At 39.1% G+C, this 23,349-nt stretch overlaps 1 long non-coding RNA gene across 1 annotated transcript in view; it reads right to left on the reverse strand.

Moving 5' to 3' along the window:
- Window positions 1-726: 726 nt before the first annotated feature.
- LOC121920920 overlaps window positions 727-23,349 on the reverse strand; it is a 34,097-nt gene continuing 11,474 nt past the window's right edge. Inside the window, exon 3 of the long non-coding RNA XR_006101800.1 lies at window positions 727-913. This is a non-coding gene — a long non-coding RNA (uncharacterized LOC121920920). The remainder of the gene's footprint in view (window positions 914-23,349) is intronic.

Raw genomic sequence — 23,349 nt, forward strand, 5'->3', positions numbered from 1 at the left:
GCAACTCCCCTCTGAAGAAACTTGCCAAGAAAACTCCATGAAAAGCTGTGAGAGAAGCCTAGGTTGCATACAGGCTGCATACTGGAGCTGACTTGCTTACATCCTACCATTCCACCTAGAATGTACTCACCCATTCACTGCTTCACCAAGTACTTGATTTGGTGATGATATGGTGACTTTCTGTTTGGCAGTAAAGGGATAAAAAGATGACATACAGAAGGCAAACAAATATTGAAACAAATATACATAATGGGATTGAAAACTATCATTAGTTTAACCTCCCCTTTTTTATTTTTATTTATTTTGCCCTCCAGTATAGTCTAAAATATACAAAAGCTCTGGAAATGATAAATCCATTCCAAGAAGCATACTTTAAAATACCCATACTGTTTCATGTCTTGAAGAGTATACTGTCTCATAAAGCAGAGGAGATAATTTTGCAGCATACATCAACCCATTCAGATTCTAAGTAACTCCTCTAGCTTTACAGTGTTGCATTTATTAAACCAGTGCAGCAGAATTTAACCAGCCAAAAATTCCCACCTGGGAGTATTAAAATGTGCAAGGTTTTAGTATTACGACATTGTAATCTTGCTCTTCTTCTATGCATGGTCAAGGCTAATTTCTTAGCCTCATATTTTCTAATTTCTTAGGCAAGTTTCAGTCTCTGAAACATAATATGTATCTGCTTTCAATGTATCATCAGACTACAACTTTAGAATACCCAGATGGCTCTATTGTAAAACTAGAAAATACATGTCAAGGCTGGTTTAACTATTAGGTCAAGGATATGTTTACATGGAGGTTTGGAAAGGGTTCAGAAGTGTATTCACCGAACATCTAAGCCTTTGGATCACATACACTTGATCTTCAACAGTTTTGTTTCAAAGTCGTCTGCAGAAAACTCTCCCATCTGAAACCAGAAAAGGAATGTATTTTCCAGGTCCATATGAGTCATTTGGTAGATCCTTTATTTCCCACATGTGTTCTCATGTTTGCATATACCACATTATAACAACTTAAAAACAGTAAACAATTTCATATGCTTAAGAATATACAACCATGTAGTTGAAAGAGAAAAACATTGGAGAGCACCTAATTGAATCCGCAGGGGGGAAAATGGGGACATGTCTCAAAGTGCTCAATATGCTTATTATAGAGAAAGCCCAATTCATTGTGACCTATATATCTATAATGGCCTTCTTCAGGGACTTTATGAAAGACATAGGAATAAATATAAAAAACAACACATATATGACAAAACATACATAATAATGAAAAATCACTTTTGTACAATGCCTGGGCCTGAACATACTAATTTGAAATCTAACTGCAGAAATGACTGAAGCAGTAAATGTCATTCTATTTACTGGACAAAAAGAAACATGTAAACCGTCTCTTCTGCAGGCTAAACATACCCAGCTCCCTAAGCCTTTCCTCATAATGCATGGTTTCCTGACCCTTCACCATTTTAGTCACCCTCCTTTGGACATACTCCAATTTGTCAACATCCTTTTCAAATTCTGGTGCCCAGAACTGGACACAGTATTCTAGGTGAGGCCTGACCAAGGCAGGATAGAATGGCACTATTATTTCACTTGATCTAGACACTATATTGATAAAGCCTAGAATCGCATTGGCCTTTTTAGCTACTGCATCACATATTCAACTTATAGTCTACTAGGACTCCTAGATCCCTTTCACACATAGTCCCAGTCAGCCAGGTGCCCCCATCCTATAACTGTGCATTTCATTTCATTTCATTTTTTTACATTCCTCTGTGTTGAAATTTGTTTTGTTACCTTTGGCCTAGCTTTCTAATCTATTAAGGTCATTTTGAATTTTGATCTTGTTCTCTGGGGTATTAGCTATTCCTCCCAATTTGATGCCATCTGCAAATTTGATAAGCATGCCCTCTATTCTTTCATCTAAGTCATTGATAAAGATGTTGACTAGCACTGGGCCCAGGACAAAACCCTATGGCACCCTACTGGTCACTATTCTCCAAGATGAAGAGGAGCTTGGCTGGTCAACCAATTACAAATCCTTTTAACAGTTGCCTTGTCTACCCCACATTTTACTAGCTTGTTTGCAAGAATGTCATGGGGAATGTCATGGAAAGAGTATCACAAGCATGCAGTACCAACTCTGTCAGAGAGTCATGCCCATTAAGATACAGAAGACATCTTACTTGTACCTGCCTTCACTGAGCAAAGACAACAAAGAAACGGCTTGAGAAGGTCTCATATGATATATAGGGAACAGCTATTAATTAGGCAGCAGCTGTGCTAAACTGCCGATCCATAAATCCTCAGACCTGCCCTCCAGGAGTTGACAGAGATTATCTGTTCAGGTTCTTGTACTTTGTGTTTGACCTGGACTGTGTTTGTTGACTCTCGATATTGAGGAGCTCTCTTGTTGGACCTTAAGCTTGTGCATGAACTTGGTTTTGTATTTAAGGCTTTTGTTTACTGAGTAAAGCAACTGATGAACTGTAAGCTGCTCTGTGGGGGTGCTTGCTCATTCTCGATCAGTTGTGTAGCAATCTACCAGCTGGTTTCTTAGACTGTGTTTGGGACAAGTAACATCTGTGCAGTGATAAAGAGAGGTACTATAATCAAGGTAGAGGTAAATGACAGCAAAAAAAAAAAAAAAGGAAGAACAAGTGATCTGTTCCACAAGATCCGAGAAATCCAAGGGAAATTTAAACCCACAAGGGGATTACTATAAGACCAGCTATAGTTTTATAAGCTATGGACTATAAGACCAGGGGAACACAGCTATAGACTATAAGACCAGGGGAACACATTACATGACCGTGCAGGAAAAAGCTAGTAAAAACAATGCACTGAAGAACTATATGACTGGATGAGGGCAAACGAGCTCAAACTTAATCCAGATAAAACAGAGGTGCTCTTGTGTTATGCCCAAGATTGTAAGGGCAACCTGTTTATCCTGAGAGTGTGTAATGGACAGCACTCTGAAGCGAGGGCTGCTGGACAGGAAAGGGTGTATTTTGTGGAATCCCCAATGAAAGCTTCAGAAATGAGAAACATGTATGGTGTTTAAAACCAAATTTGGTGTCTCAATGTCTTTCTCAGCCTTGCTGTGAATAGGTCCACGGAGGGAGAGGTTTTCATTACACGTTCTCAAGATAAACAGGTTGCCCTTACAATCTTGGGCATAACTCTTGGTCAGTCAGGAAACAGATCAGGGCATAGGGATCCAGCCCGTGGGGTCACATTCCCCCTGAAGATTCAGGTTCGCATTTTGGGGGTACTCCTTGACTCAGCTTTGAACCTGGTTTTTGCGGTGACCAGGAGTGCTTTTTTACATTTAAAACTTGTGCACCATCTGTGTCCATTCCATGAGATCTGGCCTCAGTGGTACATGCCTTGGTTACATCACATTTGGATTACTGTAATGCAGTCTACATGGTCTGCCTTTGAAGAGTGTTCAGAAACTTCAGCTGGTCCAAAGAGCTACAGTCAGGCTGCTAACAGAGGCAGGTTATAGAGAGCACACAATGCCCCTGTTGAAACAGCTCCCCTGGCTGCCAGTCTGTTTCCAAGCAAAATTCAAAGTGCTGGTGATGACCTATAAAGCCCTATATGGCTCAGGTCCAGGCTATTTGGCAGACTGTATCTGTATATGAGCTGGCCCGGGCTCAGGGGAGGCCCTTCTCTCCATCCCAACACCATCACAAATATGGTTGGTGGGGACATGAGAGGGGGTCTTTTTCATGGCTGCCCCTAGACTCTGAACTCCCTGCCCAGGGAGGCCAGACTGGCCTTTTCCTTGTTATTCTTCTGCCGGCAGGCTAAGACCTACTTGTTTAAACAGACTTTTAAAACAGAAAGTGTTTAAGGCACGTGATGGGGTGTTGCTATATTTTTTTTAATGTATTTTAGTAATTTTAATCTTTTTAAACTTGATTTTGGCATTGAATTTGTTTTTATTATTGTTGTAATTTAATTCTATTTTAATACACTATTTTTGTATGTTTTTAACTGTATGTTTTTTTTTAATGTTGTAAGCCACCCTGAGTCCCAGCCTTGGGAGAAGAGAGGGATATAAATAAATATAACAACAATAACAACAACAAGAATAATAGATGATAGATTAATTCAAGAAAAAATCATTTGAAGATGAATGTATACAGTGGTACCTCGGGATACGAAATACCCAGGTTACGAAATTTTCGGGATACGAAAAAATCCCATAGGAAAACATTGTTCCGGGTTATGAATGTTTTTTCGGGTTACGAAAAAACTTTTGGTGCTTTTTTCGGCTTTTTCGCACGGAATCGCGGCTTTTCCCCATTAGCGCCTATGGCAATTCGGCTTACGAAGGCTTTTCGGATTACGAACGGTGCCACGGAACGAATTAATTTCGTAACCCGAGGCACCACTGTAATTTTCAAAAGTGAAATAAAACAGGAACAGATTGCATGTCAATAAAGCTGCTTCAAACTACAGAGACAAAATCTACTCTACTTTTAACTAAACTGTCAACAAATATGCAAAAGAAAACAATGGCTGAATTACTGGATATACTCAATATGGATTCCAATCCCTAAGAAAAGGGACACCAGGGATTGCCATAACTACAGGATCATTGTATTAATCTCCCATGCAGGCAAAGGAATGAGAAAAATTCCACAACAAAGACTTTTATCATACAGTATATAGAGTGAGAAATGCCAGACATTCAAGTTGAGTTCAGGAAAGGAAGAGGCACTAAGGATCATACTGCAAATTTAGGTTGCATAATGGTGAACACAAAATAATTGAAAAGAAAGTCAGCATGTGCTTTATAGATTATACCAAATCCTTTGATTGTGAAGATCAGGGGGGAAAAAACGTTTGATTGCTCTTAAAGAAATGGATGTGCCACATTTTATTGACCTGATGTGTAACCTGTACTCAGGATGAAAGGATGAAGACAGAATATGGAGAAAATTAATGATTTCCCATTGCCAGGGGTGTCAGGCAAGACAACATTTTATCATCCGGTCTGTTTAACATGTATGCTGAACACATCATATGTAAAGCAAGATTAGACTCAGAGGAAGGAATCATGAAAACTGGAGGAAAGAACGTCCACAATTTAAGATATACAGAAAAGAGTTGAATAGACTCAATTACAGATTAGTAGTCTCAGTCAAGGAAGCCATGGCCCTGAGTCTACAAATCCTGCACCTTGATGATAAGATGACTTGAGGTCTCTCATTCATAGGGTCACCATAAGTCAATTTAGACATGATTGCAGTTAATAACAGCAACAACAAAATGGGCTGAAGTGTATCTCTCTGCATCAGTGTGGTCTGTGAACTCAGTCATCTTGGAAATATACCTGCAATAGACACAATGGCCACACAGTGTCCAATAGGTCTGGTTTTATCCCCAAGACCCAGAGTATTCCTGGATCCACCTCCCACCCCCCCACCCCCCAGTTTCTCTAATGTTTTCTGGATTTAAAATAAAAATAAAAATTAGGGATTTTCTTGACAAAGTAGTTTATGTAGAATTATGCACTAACATTTTTGATAGAACACTGTAAACTGTTGGTAATACAACTGAAAGTGAGATTATAATCAGGATAGTTGGAATGTGACCTATCTCATTTTTAATAGTTATGAATGTGGTATTTTTGACCCCTTGTGTAAGCCCAGAATTTCCACATCAAGTTGATACTGTTGGCCCTCCTTATCCACTGATTTTTTTATCTGTGGATTAAAGCATCCATGGCTTGAAAATATTTTTTAAAAAGTATAAATTCCAAATAGCAAACCTTGATTTTTCCATTTTATATAAGGGATACCATTATGCTTTGCCATTATATTTAATGGGACTTGAGCATCCATGAATTTTGTTATCCACGGGGGATCCTGGAACCAAACCCTATCAGATAACAAGGTCCCATTGTATAGGCTCCTTTTCTGAAGCCATTTTCATTGGAACAGTCCCATTTTAGTCTATGAAACTATCCATCTAGGAGATTGCATCTAAGAGATTTGGACTGAGAATAAATACATATTAAGCAAGTGTTGCTATCTCTGGGTTTTCTATATATGGAGATAGTGAAATGATCTCCTGCTGTCAGAAATAAGAGCGCTATTCCCATCCCAATGCTTTTTTTTACTACCCTAAAACAACCCTATCATGGGGTTTTCTTGTTAAGTTTTTTTGCCAAGGGGGATTTATTATTGCCATTCTCAGAGGTGAATATATTTGTATATTATGCAAAACTTTGGTCCATTACACACATCATTTGGTTGGGGGTAAAAGTGTACACTTCTGGGCACAAAAATGTACACATACTGAGTATGTGTACATGCAAACATACAACTGACTTTCCACTCAGAAGCATTCCTTCAAAGTTGCTTTCTAGGTGCAAAACAGAAATTTGAGTCTTTGCCTAGCATGTGAGTATACCAAATATTCAGCCCAATGAGTCTCACACACTCCATGAGCTTTATCTTTAACATTGTTTCCTTTCCAAAGCTTCCATGCCTTTAAGAGTTCCATGGGTCAGTGATATTCAACAGGTATAGCTTTTCCAGGAATGAAGAGGAAGCCAAATTAATCATGGAGGAACAAAAATGAAGCCATCTTACCCAAGGTCCCTTTACAATGTAGAGCTAGCACCATTTGCAACTTGTAATTTGCAAGCAGCAGTATAGGCTTAGCTTCAGGAGGGATAAAGATCAAAAGTACTAATCCATTACCTTAATGAAGCTTCTAGTGGTCACATATCTGCTACTCCTGTTTGGGTTTTGGTATCTTGGTAGCCATAAGCTGCTAGCTGCTAATCACTGATAGTGATGCCTATGGCGGGATACAGACCACCCCTTTGGGGCAGCCTGCTGCTGCTCCATTGAAGCATGGATTGGGGCCAGGGCAGCCACAGCGGCAGCCCAAAGGCCCCAATCCGGTGCTTTTCAGGACCAGGGAGAAGCGGCAAAATGCTGCTTCTCCCTGGACCCAAAAAGTGGTGTCCTTGGGGCTTCGTGCCCCAGGACACCCCAAGGAACCACAGCCAGGAGAGAAAGGGGCTGCCTGGCCCCTTTCTCCCAGCTTCGTTCTGGCAGCCATTTGATGGCTGTGGGAATGAGGCATTCCCCAAGAAGGAGCTCTGTTTCAGAGCTCCTTCTGGTGCCGCTGTTAGGCCACCGTTAATGGCCTGGGTCAGGGCAAGGGTGTCACACACGCACTGCTCCATTTGGAGGTGGCACGCGTGTGACATAATCATGGCCGCCTCTGTGTGGACGGGAGACCACCATGATTGCTCCCTTGTCATGTGCTAGGGTTAGGCCTCATGTGGGCGGTGCACCACGAGGCAACCCTAGCACATGACGAGGACATCACGTAAGGCCCGTCTGGAGAGGGCCTAAGTTTCATCAGCCGAGTGCACCAAAAACTGCAACTGGCTAGTTTTAAATATGACATTCTGCTAGCAAGTGTTACAAATGAGGGGTGAAGAGGCCATTGGATCAATTTTCTATTTTTAATAAAATTCTGTACATACATATATTCTCTATATACTGTAACATCAAAATTCAGCACCTGTTGTCTCAAACAGTCATTTCTTTGGAATAAGAAATATTTAAGCTTTTGCAATCTTAATGGTTGTTATCAAAGCCTTCAGTCTTAATAGTGCACATGAAGGCTGAAAAGGACCAAAGAAAGTCCAGGACTTTTCATAAGCCTCCTGGTATGTTCACAAGATTCCAGAGAGTTTCAGATGGTAGTAAGAGGCTGATATTTTGTACTATTGCTACATTTTGATAGGACTACATATTTATATGAAAAACCTCAAGAATGTAACTCATAAAGACCTCCAAAGCTAAGTGCTTATAGTTTTTTGAGTTTCTTAAAAATTGCTTTGAATATCTCATACCTAATCTTTTGACCAATATATTTCTATGGATTATGTTTGCCAAGGTTTGAATGTTTACGTTCTAGCTGTTTTTTTAAATCTCTTTTGGTAGAGATATTATGCCCCCTCTAGGCGATGCCTGCTTGCTTAACACCATGGAAGGATGTAATCCTTTGCTAATTTTGCTAACAAAAGAATCTATTAGTAATTGTAGCAACTGTCAAAATTTACTCACAGTTTGGGATGTATTCTGCACATACAAAATGTATGTCATTCTTTTTGTACAGGAAACAACATTTTCTGTGCAAAAGAAAAAAAAAGAATGTATCTTGAGCTGAAAATACCATGGTTGGAGGCTTAAAAATATCTCTTTCTTAAAATTATCATTCTCTGTGCAGAAAATGCTGTTTCCTGAAGAGAAAACGCTCCTTCCTGTTCAATAAATAAATAAATAAATAAAATGAAATGGTGCCCAAAATAAGTCCAGAATTGTGAAGACTCTCATCAGTCCATGATCTTTTTGTTAGGGTTTTTGGATCTCAACAATAATGCATTTTTTAAAACTTTTTTGTGGTTGTTGTTGGTGCTGAGACCTTATCTATCTCCAGCATCATACACTGATTTTGCTGACTAAGGCTTTTCAAAAATCATGCTCCTTTATAGCATTTACATATTTTCATCTTGTTCTATACTTTTAATCAGTGTGTTTATATTTATGTCAGGAAGTCACCCACAATTGCTCATCCAGTATCTGCTGGCATGTACGGTATTTGTTTTATTGCTAAGTGTCTCCGAATTTCTTTGAAGACTTTACAAGACAAACACAGTTAACCAAATATCTAATTTTTATTTAAGGAAAATACTGATGCTTTGATGAGATGTATGTGTGTGTCTTAAAGATGCTATTTATAAGGTGTTTGATGTATGATCCAGCTCTTTTTGGGCTTTATAGATTTGCTGTTTTCACTCAGTATGTAGTAGTTTTAGAGTAGTTTTCACACCTTATTTTGTGAACACTCTGGGAATCTTTGAGGGTTGAGGTATAGAACAAAAATGAACACTGTATAATAATTTTTTTCACACTGCAAACTTGGTCGTGTTTGCAAAAAAAAAAAAAAAAGATAGGTCCTATTGAGTTTAATGGAATATACTCTCAGGCAAGTTTAGAAATTGAGCTTGTATTTTTGTTATAAGAGCATTAAAAAAATGCTTAAACAGGAAAAGAAAAACAAAGAGAAAGGTAAAGATGCCTTCCTTCTTTACCTTTGCATAGATTTTCATTTTAAAGCTTCAGACTTAAAAGGTCTTCCAAGAAATTGGGAGTCCAGGAGTTAACAAAAATAACAATTTGTATCCTAGAAATATCATATTCTATGAGACATAAGAGCCCTTATGGAAAGTACTTTCCTACTTTGTTTCATAGCCAAAAGCACGGGGGAGGTGCCCAGCAGCCGTATTCCATTCTTGGCACACACATCCTGTTAAGTCTTGTCCCTAGGGTCAAAATATATTAATTGCATGTTCTGCTTCTGGGAATTATTAAATACTCATATTGTATGTGTTAACATTTTTGAGTTTTTGGTGCGCAGCTGACTCAAGCCTTATCCTTTTATGGGTTTGTGCGCTTTTTGGATGTAAAATGGGAAAATATCCAATTACATTAGAAGGAAAGGATCTAATAAATCACAGAGTGAAGTATTTTACCTGGGAAAAAGCTGCTCTGTATTTGGGCCATTTATACAAAATAGCATTCATCCATAAAGGCATTTGTGTTATGAAAAGGCTTCATAGATTTTGATGTCCCTTTTGTGCGTATTCATAAGCCAATGTGACTTTTGAGGATATAGACTGCAAATTCTGCTTCCATGTTATTTGACCTCATAATGCAATCCTATGTTCCACACTCTCTCTGTTCTCAGTTGTTCTTTTGGAAACCAATTTTCAAATTAAATTTAATTTTTCTGTTGTGCTGGATAAAGGAAAATATTACCATGGCTGCTCAGTTTATGGATTGCAGCATGCTTTAGTAAAAGCCTGATTCACATCACTTAAATTCAAGGTCATTAAGTAACATACTACAGTAACAAGAGGGTCATGTTTAAAATATAGCAGTACACAGTACTTTTCTGATTCACATATCAGTTTACTTGTTAATATAAATCTTTGATGTATTTCTGTCTTGCCTAGGAATGCAGTCATCCTTATGCACTTTTTAAAAGGTTATTGTGCCTAACTTTGTTGTAATGATACTCAGGTAGTGAAAGTTTTAGTCTATGTATGTACTCAGGTGCAAGAAACATCTTTGGCCCTCTCCTTGCTTTATTTCTTAAACTCAAACATAGTTGAGCCACAGAGCCAATGAATATACTTATACCATAGTCCTGGAGATAGATTTAAAAAAACAAAAAACAAAACCTGCACCTAACGTATTAACATGTTATTGCTCTTTGTAGAATATCAATGAATCTCAACAAAATGGAGCCAACTGGGGTTAAATGCAATGAAATGTCACTGGCAAGACCAAGGTGGTGAGCTTATTCCCCGACATTTAATGCTTGTTTATAGTGTCTGTACCCATAGTGGTGCATTTCCTGGTAATGACGACTGTGGCATTGTCTGCACTGGTAAAGAGCTGTCCAAACTCCCTTTACTTTATTTGGTGGTCCATTTACGTGCTGGGATGACTGTCTGCACAGGCATTGTGCTGAGCTGCCAAGCACATTACTCATTGCAGGTCACTAATACCTGCAGTCAAAACAAAGTGGCCAGCCATGATCACATGGCTGGGTACCTTGTTCTGACCTCAGAGTGAGCAACTGGCAACAGCAGCAAACACAGACATTTTCTTTATACAGTGCATCTGCTGCACTGACTTACTAGCAACCCATGGATTGGCATGTCTGCAGCTCCCTGTGCCTCATAATTAGTCAATGGTGGCATGTGCATGCAGAGACACTGATATGGAGGCAATCATATTGCCACCCATTGAATAATATAGAGCAAAACCATCAATGATTTTCCCATCAGCAGGGCCCCCCAGAACTAACTACTACAGATGAGAATGGGTGCACTGTATAGGCATGTCAGAGAAACCCTGCATGGATTTTTCCTACTTATTTTCAGAGTCCAGATATCTGGTTTGGTCTGAGATGTTACAGACTATGCTGTTCCAGTCCAGACTGAACTGAGCCAATCTGATCTGATATAGTATTGATATAAACTGGTCAGAATCAATCTGATTCACTTCATTATTCAGACAAAGCATCTTCACAGGCCTAATATATTATCTTTTCTGACTTGGTTTTATTAAAGGCTTCAGGTGAGTGTGTTCTGAACTTGTAAAACTGAACATGATTTGTAGAACAGAAACTGAACATCATGTCTGTGATATAAGTTCAGCCAATAACTGGGGCCACTAATATCTTTAAGTCCCAGAACTTGTTTTCAACAAGTAGTGTAACAGGATTTAAACCAAGACATTTGGTCAATAAATTTGCCATCTTCCAACAAAAGAGACAATCTTAAAAAAAAAAAAAGTCAGGTGTGTTGATTTTTTTTTTTCCATGTAAGATTAAACTTCCTATTAAAATTTTTGACTACTGTAGTCTGTATACCTGCTCAACAATAGGAACCAAGGGGCTTTTGTAAATAAATATATAAAAAAATTATCAGTACAAGTAATTCCATTATTATTAGCCTGAGCTATCACAGACCACATTTTTTGCTCTCTAGTGGAAGGTGTAAAATGTCATTTTATATTACTTTTGGTTTATTCTTCAAGAGGAATATTCAATAAGACATGCATTCAGTGACCAAGCTGACCTTTTGGATTTTCAAAACTACGTGTGCTTTGATAGTTTTTATTTGATAAATCTGAAAGACAAGTTAAACTTTGTGTTAGCAGCTACAAGGAGAAAGAAAATAAGTATGCTGGTTTATAATTATAACCTTTAGTAAAGTAAATAATTTTCTTCAAAGAAGACAGCTGAGAAAATCAAATGCTGGGCAAACCTCACTCTTCTGGCATAGACTAGGCCTGCAGGGACAGTAAAAATGTAACAGATACAAAAATATATATAAATAGGTTTTCTTTGTTTTGTTTTTTGTTTTTAAACCTTGTGTCCATTAGAAATAAAATGTGATTATATTGGCCGTATCTTTTTTTCTACCAATCAGTTTGGAAGATTTTGCAGTTTTGAATATGCTTCATTAAAGGAACAGAAAAGTGAAAATTCAAAATTTGAATAGGCCTTCACATAGTCAGCTCTTCTGTCATGGTGTCTGATGTTATAAAGTTGCTTACAGTGAACATTAACCCGAACTCTGCTACTTAACATTGAGCTACATGGTTTAGTTGTGGTATGAGAAGAATATGTCAATGCCATACTGATCCAGTTATATATAAATTTAGTTGGGGAGGGCATCCATATATTCACAAACTTAGAAAAGTTGCTGTCATTTAGTAGTAGAATGTCATATTTTGTCATTAATAGACTGAGTTCTTTTGATATGTATCTTTTTTTTAAAAAAGAAACCTTTTAGATATGCATTATGTCTACTACCTTCTGTATTCAAAAGCAAGAGAAATGACCTATTGGTGTTTTCAGCAAAGTCCATGGGAATGTCACATAGGATCCCTGATCTGCTAAGGGCTTGTCTGCAAGGGCTGAAAGAAACTGCCTCATTTCGGAACTCACTTGCATGGATGGCTTGGGGTGAAACAGACAAGCAAAATAAAGCACTTTCCAGCTGCTTTGAATGTAGGGCATTTAGACAACACATGCCTTGAAAGCATCTGGAAACTGGACTGAAGCCACACACCGGGACTTTAAAAATGGAGTAAAAAGAAACTGGAATTCAAGTCAGAAAATATTCATCTCCATGTCTGCATATAAACACCCCAATATGTGTGTGATACTGTGATAAAGCAAAGAAATGAAAGTGCAACAACTCAAATGAATGTAATTACAAATTACACAAACCAGATAGTCCAACAGAGGCATGGAATGAAGAAAGATGAGGGGGGAATGTGTGTGTGTCGGGGGGGGGGGTGTTTCCATGATTGTGTTTTTTCAATGTATCACTCACACAGTGATGCCCTGCAGATGACATCAAATTAGGAGGAATAGCTAATACTCCAGAGGACAGGATCAACATTCAAAATGATCTGAATAGACTAGAAAGCTGGGCCAAAGCTAACAAAATGAAATTCATCACAGAGAAATGTAAGGTACTGCACTTAGGGCAGAAAAATGAAATGCACAGATATAGGATGGGAGACACATGGCTGAATGAAAGTACATGTGAAAGGGATCTAGAAGTCCAAGTAGACAATAAGTTGCACATGAGTCAACAGTGCGATACGGCAGCTAAAAAGGCCAATGCAATTTTAGGCTGCATCAATAAAAGTATAGTGTCTAGATCAAGAGAAGTAATTGTGCCATTGTATTCTGCTCTGGTCAGACCCCACCTGGAATATTGTGTCCAGTTCTGGGCACCACAATTCAAAAAGGACATTGAGAAACTGAAGCGTGTCCAAAGGAGGGCAACTAAAATGGTGAAAGGTCCGGAAACCTTGCCCTATGAGGAACAACTCAGGGAGCTGGGGATGTTTAGCCTGGAGAAGAGAAGGTTAAGAGGTGATATGATAGCCTTGTTTAAATATGTGAAAGGGTGTCATATTGAGGAGGGAGCAAGCTTGTTTTCTGCTGCGCCAGAGAACAGGACCCGGAACAATGGATGCAAGCTACAGGAAAAGAGATTCCACCTCAACATTAGGAAGAACTTCCTGACAGTAAGGGCTATTTGACAGTGGAACACACTCCCTCGGAGTGTAGTGGATTCTCCTTCCTTGGAGGTCTTTAAACAGAGGCTGGATGGCCATCTGTTGGGGATGCTTTGATTTGGATTTCCTGCATGGCAGGGGGTTGGACTGGATGGCCCTTGTGGTCTCTTCCAACTCTATGATTCTATGAGTCTATGATTCTAAGTGGAGCATCACATGGGCAACTGTGTGGCTGATTAAAGGGGCAGCCATCCAGTAGGATGCCATCTGGGTGGACATGGGAGGTACTTGGATGTCACAGGTGCTGTATTTGTGTGACATTGCACATATGTGGTGGGGAAGCAACAAAGAAAATTAGCCAGCAGCTTAGCTTCTTGACATGCTGTGTTATTCGGCCTGACTTGGAAGTGGGTACTGCAGGCAGTTGGGTTATAATGCACTTCCAGAAAATGCAGAATCGAGACACTTTTTCCTGCCCATCTGTTCTAACCCAAACATGGTTAAATTGATAGGAAAACAGCTCCAAGCCAGACTCCAGGGCTTAAGACAAGAGCATAGTAAATCACAGGTTTTTCTGGTTCAAACCAGAAAGAGTGAACTATCACACTGGTATATGGACTGTGTCCTGTTGCAGACATAAGCAGAGGGGCCAGGCAGCTACTGGTGCCATGTGTTTGCATCAGAACACCTAAAAATAATGCTATGATACAACTTGCAGTTGCAATTGTTCTATTATGCCACATCCATCCTTGCAGAGGGAGAAGGTGGAGCAGTCTGTGCACAAGCCCATTTTAGGAGTCAGGGTCTGTATAGACCACCCCAAGGGGCAATCTGAAGCCGCCTTTTTTAGCGCCAGATCGAGACCATGGCAACTGCATGCTGCGGCCTCGATCTTGCCTTTCTGCAGTGCAAAAAGGAGCAGCAAAAAGTAGCTGTGGAAAGAGTGCCATAGCCACTGGCACTTCAGCTTTTTGGTGCTTCTTTGGTGCTGCATCATCTAGACACAGTGCCAGAGGAGTGATGTAATGCTCTCACCATGGGTGCAGCACACAGCATCACACCAGTCTGGGGATGGAGTCAGGATATGTGTTGTATGAACACCACACCCCAACTCTGCCCCCAGGCATAGTCTCTCAGTGGTGCAGGGTCTTCCCATGAATCATGGGTGAGCCAGATTTCCTCCTCTGCCTGCTTTCAGCCTAGAAGGCTTTTGGTTGTCACCAGATGGGAAACTAATGTTAGCTATGGTGTGCCCAGTATTGTGTTCCACTGTGTGGATGAAAGCATACAATGTGTGTTCTAAAATATCAGAACTCTATGAAGCTGAACTACAGTTATAGGACTTCAGGAAGAAAACAACTGGAAATGTAGCTATGGGAGGGGACAAATGAGAGCTTTGTCCCATCAAGTAAAAAATTCTGCCACATAAATGAAATTTTCCTTCAATCTCCAAATTTCTAGCATTGCAGAGAATAAAATACTGAAAACTTATCATACTTAGGACTCTTATATTATGGAGATTAGTACATTGACTTTAAAACACCATCTCCCTGATGGGATTAAGGCACGTTTAATTTTTAAGAATAGTTGTTATTGTATTCACCCATGGCTGGGCGAATGCAACCCATATACAGCCTATCTATCTATCTATCTATCTATCTATCTATCTATCTATGAGTATCTTTATCTGTCCCTTAGCTTTAAGAACATGAAACATAGGAGCAGATGGACATTTGATGGATTCCCCAAAACACATGGTGATACATTTTTTAAAAATGGAAATTGGATGGATTCAAAAAGTGTCATCAGTTGCAAATAAACTCACTTGACTCCTACTTTATACCATCTGTACATTTATATCTGTCCACCTGCTAAGACTACTTACAATGTTTGAAAGATTATTTAGCTGTTTATCTGACCTTGATGATATATTGTTCTTTCACCTCTCTCTCTCTCTCTCTCCGTCTTTTTGTCTCTCTGTCTATCTCTCCCACCTCCCTCCTCTTCTTCATTTCAGCTTTTCTCAGTGAATACTCGGTTATTCTTTAGTGTGATTATCATGCTGTTATCTCAGTTATCGTTACTCTTCCCTATGATTAGGCTTGGCCGCAATTGCATTTCATTCTGTTGCCGCACACAACCATGACTGTCTGCAGGGGATCAAGTTTTTATCCTCCTTAAAATAACCAGACATTGCAAGCCCAGCAAGGCAGTATGTTTATTCATTACTGTGGTTAAGAGGACACACATTGTCACTTTAAACTGAATGTCAAAGATTTTTCTTGTGAACATCTCAGTGGGGAAAAAAAGAGGGGAGAAAGAGATCTCCAAGAGCTGTGTTTCAGGTATAACATGTGCCCTGCCCACATTCACTCTTTGGACATTTCTTCTAGTGAAGAAATGACAATTAAACACAACAGATATCAAAGAAAAATACAGTCCTTCTAATCACCATAGCTGCTTTAGAAATTTCCAACACACATGAAAAGCAACCCTAGATAGGTGGTCATACTCAGTTTGAGCTACATCTATTCAATTATAGACTGATTTTTATTCATCTTATTGTTTATTTTATAACTATTTTATTGACCCTGCAAGCTTGCAAATGTATGGATTTTTAAGAAAGGTTTTCTTTTGTCTTGTAATAGTCTCAAAATAGCAAAATAGGTACTTCCAAGATCATTGACTAACATAATTTTTCTCCGTGTCTAGCTGAGAGATATGCCTTATTCCTTAGTTTTTGAATGAACTCCACAACCAGCCATTATCTTACATTTTGCTTTGTGAACCTAAGTGAGTAAAGAAACAAAGTAGATCATACATTCTTGATGCCTGTCCTCTCTTGTTCTCTTTCATGCAGGACCAAGATAAGTGCATTATATTTTTGTAGATATGGAAAAATATGGGAAAATGACTAACAACACCAAGTGTGTGGCATTTACAAGACCATAGGATGAATGTTTATGGACTGAAAAACCCTAGTTAAAGGGACCATATAACTCTTCACTAGCTACTAGTTCATTCCTGACCACAAACGCTGGTTATAACCTGTAAAACCCTACAGGCCATGGGTCCAAACTATGAGAAAGACTATATCACCATATGACTATAGTTTTGTTAGGGACATCCATGTTCATTCATTTTCCTTATGCCTGCAAAAGTTCTTTTGTGGGTGCTGCGGGGTAAGTATTCTCTTTGTTTTTCTGAAGCACACCAAGATGATTACATCGACACTGACATCTTCTGGGGTCCTCCAGGGATCTCAGTGCTGCTGTGATCATTATCCCTCTGGTTATGGAGATGTAGCCAAATGCTTCTTCAAGCCTACCTGCTCACTGCAAAGCATGGAATGGTGATATGGGATGGTTTCCAAGGTTTGTCTGTAAATTAGGAGGAGCTCAGCAAAGGTGAGTACAGTACAGTGCTGATGACATGTAGGATTGAACCCATCATGAGGCAGCTAAACTCTTAAGATTGTCAGGTGACAGCTTTCCCTCAGTCCCACCATTGTCACTAGTGTGTCAATTGAGAACACATGGGAGAGCTTTCTTGGTGTTCATTCCCAAGCTGTTGAAGTTGCTTCCACAGAAGGCTTGGTGGGCCCCCTTTCTGCTCTCCCTGACAACTTTTTATTTAAACAAGCAGTTGATGATGAACTGGTTGTGCAGCAGATACCTTTATTGGGAATGTGTGTGTGCTTTGCTTTTATATTTATTTGTATTATGTTTTAAAAATATGTTTACAATATTATAAATTAATTATCTATTTATAGGGTAGCTTAATTCTATTTTTAAATGGTTTAACATTAGTATGTAGCTGGACTTTGTTTTAATGTATGATGTAAGTCACCTTTGGTCCTATGGCAGGAGAAAGAAGGGATATTAAATAAATATATACCTATACTGATGAGGCTTACTTTAGAGTATATATTCTGTGTGTGTGTGTGTGTGTGTGTGCATGCACGCACGTGTGTGTGTGATGTCCCTGCATTCTGCTGTCCCTGAATTCTCTTGTAAAACACCATGAAATATAATATCTCCTGGAAAAAAAAAAATTCAAAGTGGATATTTGACTGAACTCCTGTAATGACACTTAATTGGGATTCCCCCCCCCATTCGCAGTCAATTGGAATCATTATTAATGTGGAGCACAAATGGAGCTGAATTTGAAGAGGTACTTATTTAAACTCTGTTCTCATAATGTCAACAGAGCATAGAGCAATCTTTGTTACTCCTGTGGCTGCTAATCATCCGGATCTGATTAATTGCAGAGACTGATAAAAATCTCTATTTGCAGGACAGATAATGGCCTTGTCTTATTTCTTGCCATGAAAAAGAAAAATAACCAACCCACCAAAACAATAGAAATAACATCTGCTGAGTCCTCCCAATTTATTTTTGTAGGTACAATACTGAAGGCAAGCCCAGTTAGAAATCTTGCATGCTGTGTGTCTTTGTGTGTCTGATGAACCATGGCGATGACTTCCCTTAATAAAAAGTGTGTTAAATGCTAACATTTCCCTGTTGAAATCCAAATTTAAAATGCAACTCCTAGCACAACTGGGTATTAATTGTATCTAATATTGTTGACTTAAGTCTTTCACAGTCTCAGATATTTTTTAATCGTATTCCTGTCCCTCCATTTTTGCCTTATGTGCCCCCAGGTAGATGGAGGGACAAGAGGGATATGCTAGAGCTGATTATTCAACAAGTGACAAGTGACCAGTTTCTTTCCCACAGGAATGGTATAATTTATCTCGCTAGTAATTTCAGCTGCTGGCACTGGATGAACTGAATGTTAAATCAGATAGTTACTTGGGATACATAGTAAAGTCATATTACACATGGAGGAGAAACATCTCTGTTGTTTTTATAATTGTTATTGTGTGTTCCTATGCTTATTTTCAGCTGCTATGATACCTAAGCAGGATTATGTGTGATACATGAATGCTTTGATTCTGTGTTCCTGCATGACAGGGGGTTGGACTGGATGGCCCTTGTGCTCTCTTCCACCTCTATGATTTTATGAAATGCTTTCATTAATTAGTATTTGTTTCTACTCTATGGGACAAAACAGAAAAAATAGGGCACAAAATCAGAGAGAAAAAATAGCATGAATGTGAATGACATCACAAGTTTTAAATTTTATATTTTAAATAAAACTCCATTTTTTTCTGACCTGCCCCCCATGACATGGACATCTACTTTTCTGAAAGCATACCTATGATATACACAGAAAATATAACATCTACATCTGGGATTGTATATAGAAACTAAAACATTAACATTCTAAGAACAATATTTTCCATAATAACGATAACGATGACAACAGCTGCTCTATAAAAGCGAACAGCATTAAGCAGCGGTACAGAATGCAGTACTTAGCATTGCATAGTCAGCACTGTGTAGTATTTCAGACAGGGGAGAAAAATATTTCAGTGGTCAGTTTCAGCAGGCAAGATGTATGTCTTGGGCACACAAAGGCCAAATAGGGTGCAGTTCTCCAGGCACTGCTATTCTAAAGTCTTCATTTGTCTCTTTGAAAGTTGTAGGCAGAACTGTTTACAAACTCAGTTGGACTAAGTGGAGATGGCAGAATGTTGGAGAGCCCCCCAGGGGACACTCCAAAATTGCATTTTCATCCCCTCTAGACCCAGGTATTCACATTTATGTTGTGAATAAATATTATTTTGGCTTCCCAAAAACATAAAGTTAAATCAAGTTCTTAATTCACTAGCAAGAGCCTGGAAGGAATCTTACATTTGCCCTGGAAATGAGTATTCTGTAAGATAGACAGATATATGGTAGATAATTCTTACTTAAATGAAGCAATACTTATTGAAATGGAACAATACTCTCACTCAAATTACTCTTCTCTGTTGTGTGAAGGGGAATTCTTTTGATTCTACCAAGGGCACTCTTATCTAATGTCTGATTAGAAATCTACACAACAATTGAAAAGATGAACCGAAGTACATATGAAGCCCAGATGCCTAGTACAATGACCACGTGATCCTGGCCAATGCACACTGGACTTTAGATATGTATGCCTTCTCAAACATTACACCTGCATGTAGATCACCACTGGTAACAGCAGCATAGAGGAAAATGGAATAGTCCAACCATATGTAGAGAAACAATCTAGGTGAGATCACTATCTGATATATCATAATGTAAGAAAAAAGATAGAAAAGATCATAGTAAAATCCATGTGTTTGGAAAAGGAACTGAAGTTGTGCTTACTCCTATAAATAGTTGAGGGATAGCCTAAGGGCCCTTTCCCACTACACAGTTGTAGTGCAATGATTGCACTTTAACGCCCATGGCAACATATTATGGAATTCAGAGCATTCCAATTTAGTGGGGGGCATTTAGAACATCTCTTCCAGAGAGCTCATCTAGTGCCTCTGTCCAAACTACAAATCCCAGGTTTCCATAGCATGCAGCCATAGGATGCAATTAAAGTAGGATCCTAGCACTACAATTGTGTGATGTGAAAGAGACCTAAATGTTATACATAAAGCAACTGTTACGTAAGATGTGAGAACACACCTTTTGAGACAGAGTATGTAAACTTAGGCGCGTTACAGACCTCCGGAAAGTGGCGCGATCATTAGTGGCAGCGAGAAGCCCCAGCGGCCAAACCGTGAGGCTTCCCACCACCACTAAGAAGAAGCACCAAAATGGTGCTTCTTCTTGCGCCGTGGAAATGACGCAGTGAGGACGTCAACATGGCGGCCCCCATCTGTATAGGGCACCGCCATTTTGTACGTGCAGAGCGCGTACTAGGATTAGGGGCATGAAGAAGTCACGCCCCTTCCTAATCCTAGTGCGCGCTTCGTGCGTACTATATGCCCATCTGTAACGGGCCTTTGGTATGAATATAAGACGTGCTGAAGTTATCGATGGGAAATCCATTAGGTTTCAGGTAATCAATCTATTACTGTTCAGTTCTGAATAGCTTCAGCATTATGCATACTTTGAGGGAAAGTGCGTAGAAAAACATATTTCGCAAGAGTAAATTTATTGCACTATATTTCCCTGCTACCAATGGTGGCTTGTCTTCTTTCCATATCAGCCTTCAACAACTCTAAAGTGGACTGGTTATGGCTTCCGCCATTCAGGAATGGAGACAGGTATGAACAACATGCTTTCTGCTATCCCTGCCACAATTCCAACTTGCCTATCTGACTTTGTGAACAGAATCTATATGTGCAGAGCTTTCATTTATACAGGCTTTCTTAGGAGGATCTGAGATTTTAATTTTTTTAGAGACTTAAATCATTCATGCAGCATACAGAGCCCCTCAAACCTAAAGGCGAACCTAGCGGAAATCAGTGGTTATGAGCAAAAGCAGAAAATTTTTCCAAAAATGTATTAATATTGATGTGTTTTGGGACCAAAGAGAAGTCCACAGGGTCCAAAAGGCCAACCCAGGCAATATTGCTGCATGTGGCAGAAAAACAAATAGCACCATCTACTCCCAAAGCCAATGTATACAACACATAGTCATGTTATTTTTCTACCTGTAACAGAAAATACTTACACCTGTTTTTCTCCCTTCAGGGCAATGAAGATAACAATAACAATAAATTAAATGACAAACAATTTGCAACCTAGGGTCACTGCCTCACTATGTATAAACAACAAGGAAGCTGTCCAAAACAACACCAGGAAGAGTTCCTGGTGAACAATTTGCTGCAATGAAGTTTAAAACCACAATGAAGCCTTTTATGCCTTGGCATTCAGATATCCCTCTCAAACTCCACCTGTCCTGAAGAAAATGGAAGACTTTAAATGGCCAGCCTTGAATTATTCCTTCTTTTCTCAAAGGTCATAACAGGTATGCTGCTTGTTTAGTGCACCATATGGGTTGTGGAGTTCTTGGAAGTTTGTTGTGCTTTGTCGTGTGCTATTGATAGATGTTCAGCACAATGGGATTACAGTTCTTTGGCCTGTTACAGACAGCCAAAATAAAGCTGCTTCGAGTCACAGTGGAGGTATGGTGTTTCAATGATGCATGCGTCCTAAGACTCCAGGAGCCACACCAAAGCCACGCTCCAATCCTTAGGGCTGGAGCGTGGCTTTGGTGCGATAATTTGACTGTAGAGACGCATACAACGTTGTAACACCATACCTCCACTGTGACTCAAAGCAGCTTTATTTTGGCTGTCTGTAACAGGCCTTAGTCCAAGTGCAATGGACTCCATCTTGGGGTCTGCTTTTTTTTAGGCATGGTGGTCTCCAGTTTGTAGTGATGTTTGGTCCACCCCATCTCACCTCCATTATAGTTTTATAACTGAGTAACATAATACTTAAAAAAACTATTTTGGTGTAAGCATGCTAAAGGTATATTAAGTCTTTCCCTGGTTCATGTTTATGGACTATATTGAAATGGACAGAAATGTTTCACTCAGACCATATGTCCTGAGCAAAATACTCAGCTGCAGGTATATTAAATATGTCTATAGAAACATGCTTTTATAAGTCTCAATTAATTAAATTGCTGACTCATTAGTTATTAGTGTGATACAAATGGCAAAGCACTGCATATATTTATTTTTGAGGCAGGAACAAAGCACTGTGAGTGTTGACTGGGATTCAGTGAAATAACCATTCACCATACAATGGAAGTGGGTTTTTTTTAAATAAATCATTTTAATATATTAAGATAGAAGGTTTCTGGGATAGCCAGCACATTGTAGTTTTACTGAGAGTGAGAAAAGTGGGGGAGGGGGGGAGCCACAATTGTGCAACTTAAAAAAAATAAACTTCTTTGAAGACACTCATGCTAAATACTTTTAAGGCATGACTCCATAGAAGATATGTTGTTTTTGTTCTTTTATTTAAAATCAAACCAGTGAAGTGAAAAATAATTGTGACAATCATGTTTTTAAAACCATATGAAGGCTGAAATCTTGGAGTTTCAGACACACAAACACCTCTTCACCACTTTTTTTCTTCCAAAAGGGTAATGAGTCTATTTTGCCACTGGATAATAAATCAAAAGTTTAATACTCATAGTGAATGCCTTTCTAGCACATGGAACCAAGATGTTTTCATCCCCAGCCTGGCTGCCAAAAGGTAAAGAACAACTGTAAAATTTACAGTCTGATCTAGAGCCACTTGAGTGCAGATGTGTGTTAATAGATTCCAAATGGGGAAAGAGCCACAGTCCTGTCCTGATTAATAGGGAGTGTAAGGAATCTTTATTTTTCAATATGTCTTTCTCTTGACTTCAAATGTGCTAATGCTAAACTTTCATTTTAGGTTTTGCCCATATTTTAAAGGCTGGACAGTAATGGAATTGGTCCCAAGTTGTACAGCCTTTTGAACCAAAGGAAATAGTTTAAAAAATGCACAAGAGGGTTTTGGTTTTTTTTTAAAATTTAAAATGGAACTTAGAGGTATTTTAATTATCATTTATTATTAATTTCACAGTGTTTAACGGAGAGGTAGGCAGGCAGATGCATGTGTATGTATGAATGGGTGGCTGAGGTGTAACTGGAAGCTACATATTTTTATGTGTATATATGTGTGAGGAGAGATGTCGCTAAAACTAATATTTCTGGAGGGTAGTCTGACCTTGTTCAGAGGTGATAACACCCAGGTAAGTGTACATAGTGTGGTGTCATGGTGTTCCTCTGGTGCTGCATCCACATAACACAGTGCTGAAGAAGCAGC

The sequence above is a fragment of the Sceloporus undulatus genome, chromosome 2, assembly GCF_019175285.1.
Source record: "Sceloporus undulatus isolate JIND9_A2432 ecotype Alabama chromosome 2, SceUnd_v1.1, whole genome shotgun sequence".
NCBI lineage: Eukaryota > Metazoa > Chordata > Lepidosauria > Squamata > Phrynosomatidae > Sceloporus > Sceloporus undulatus.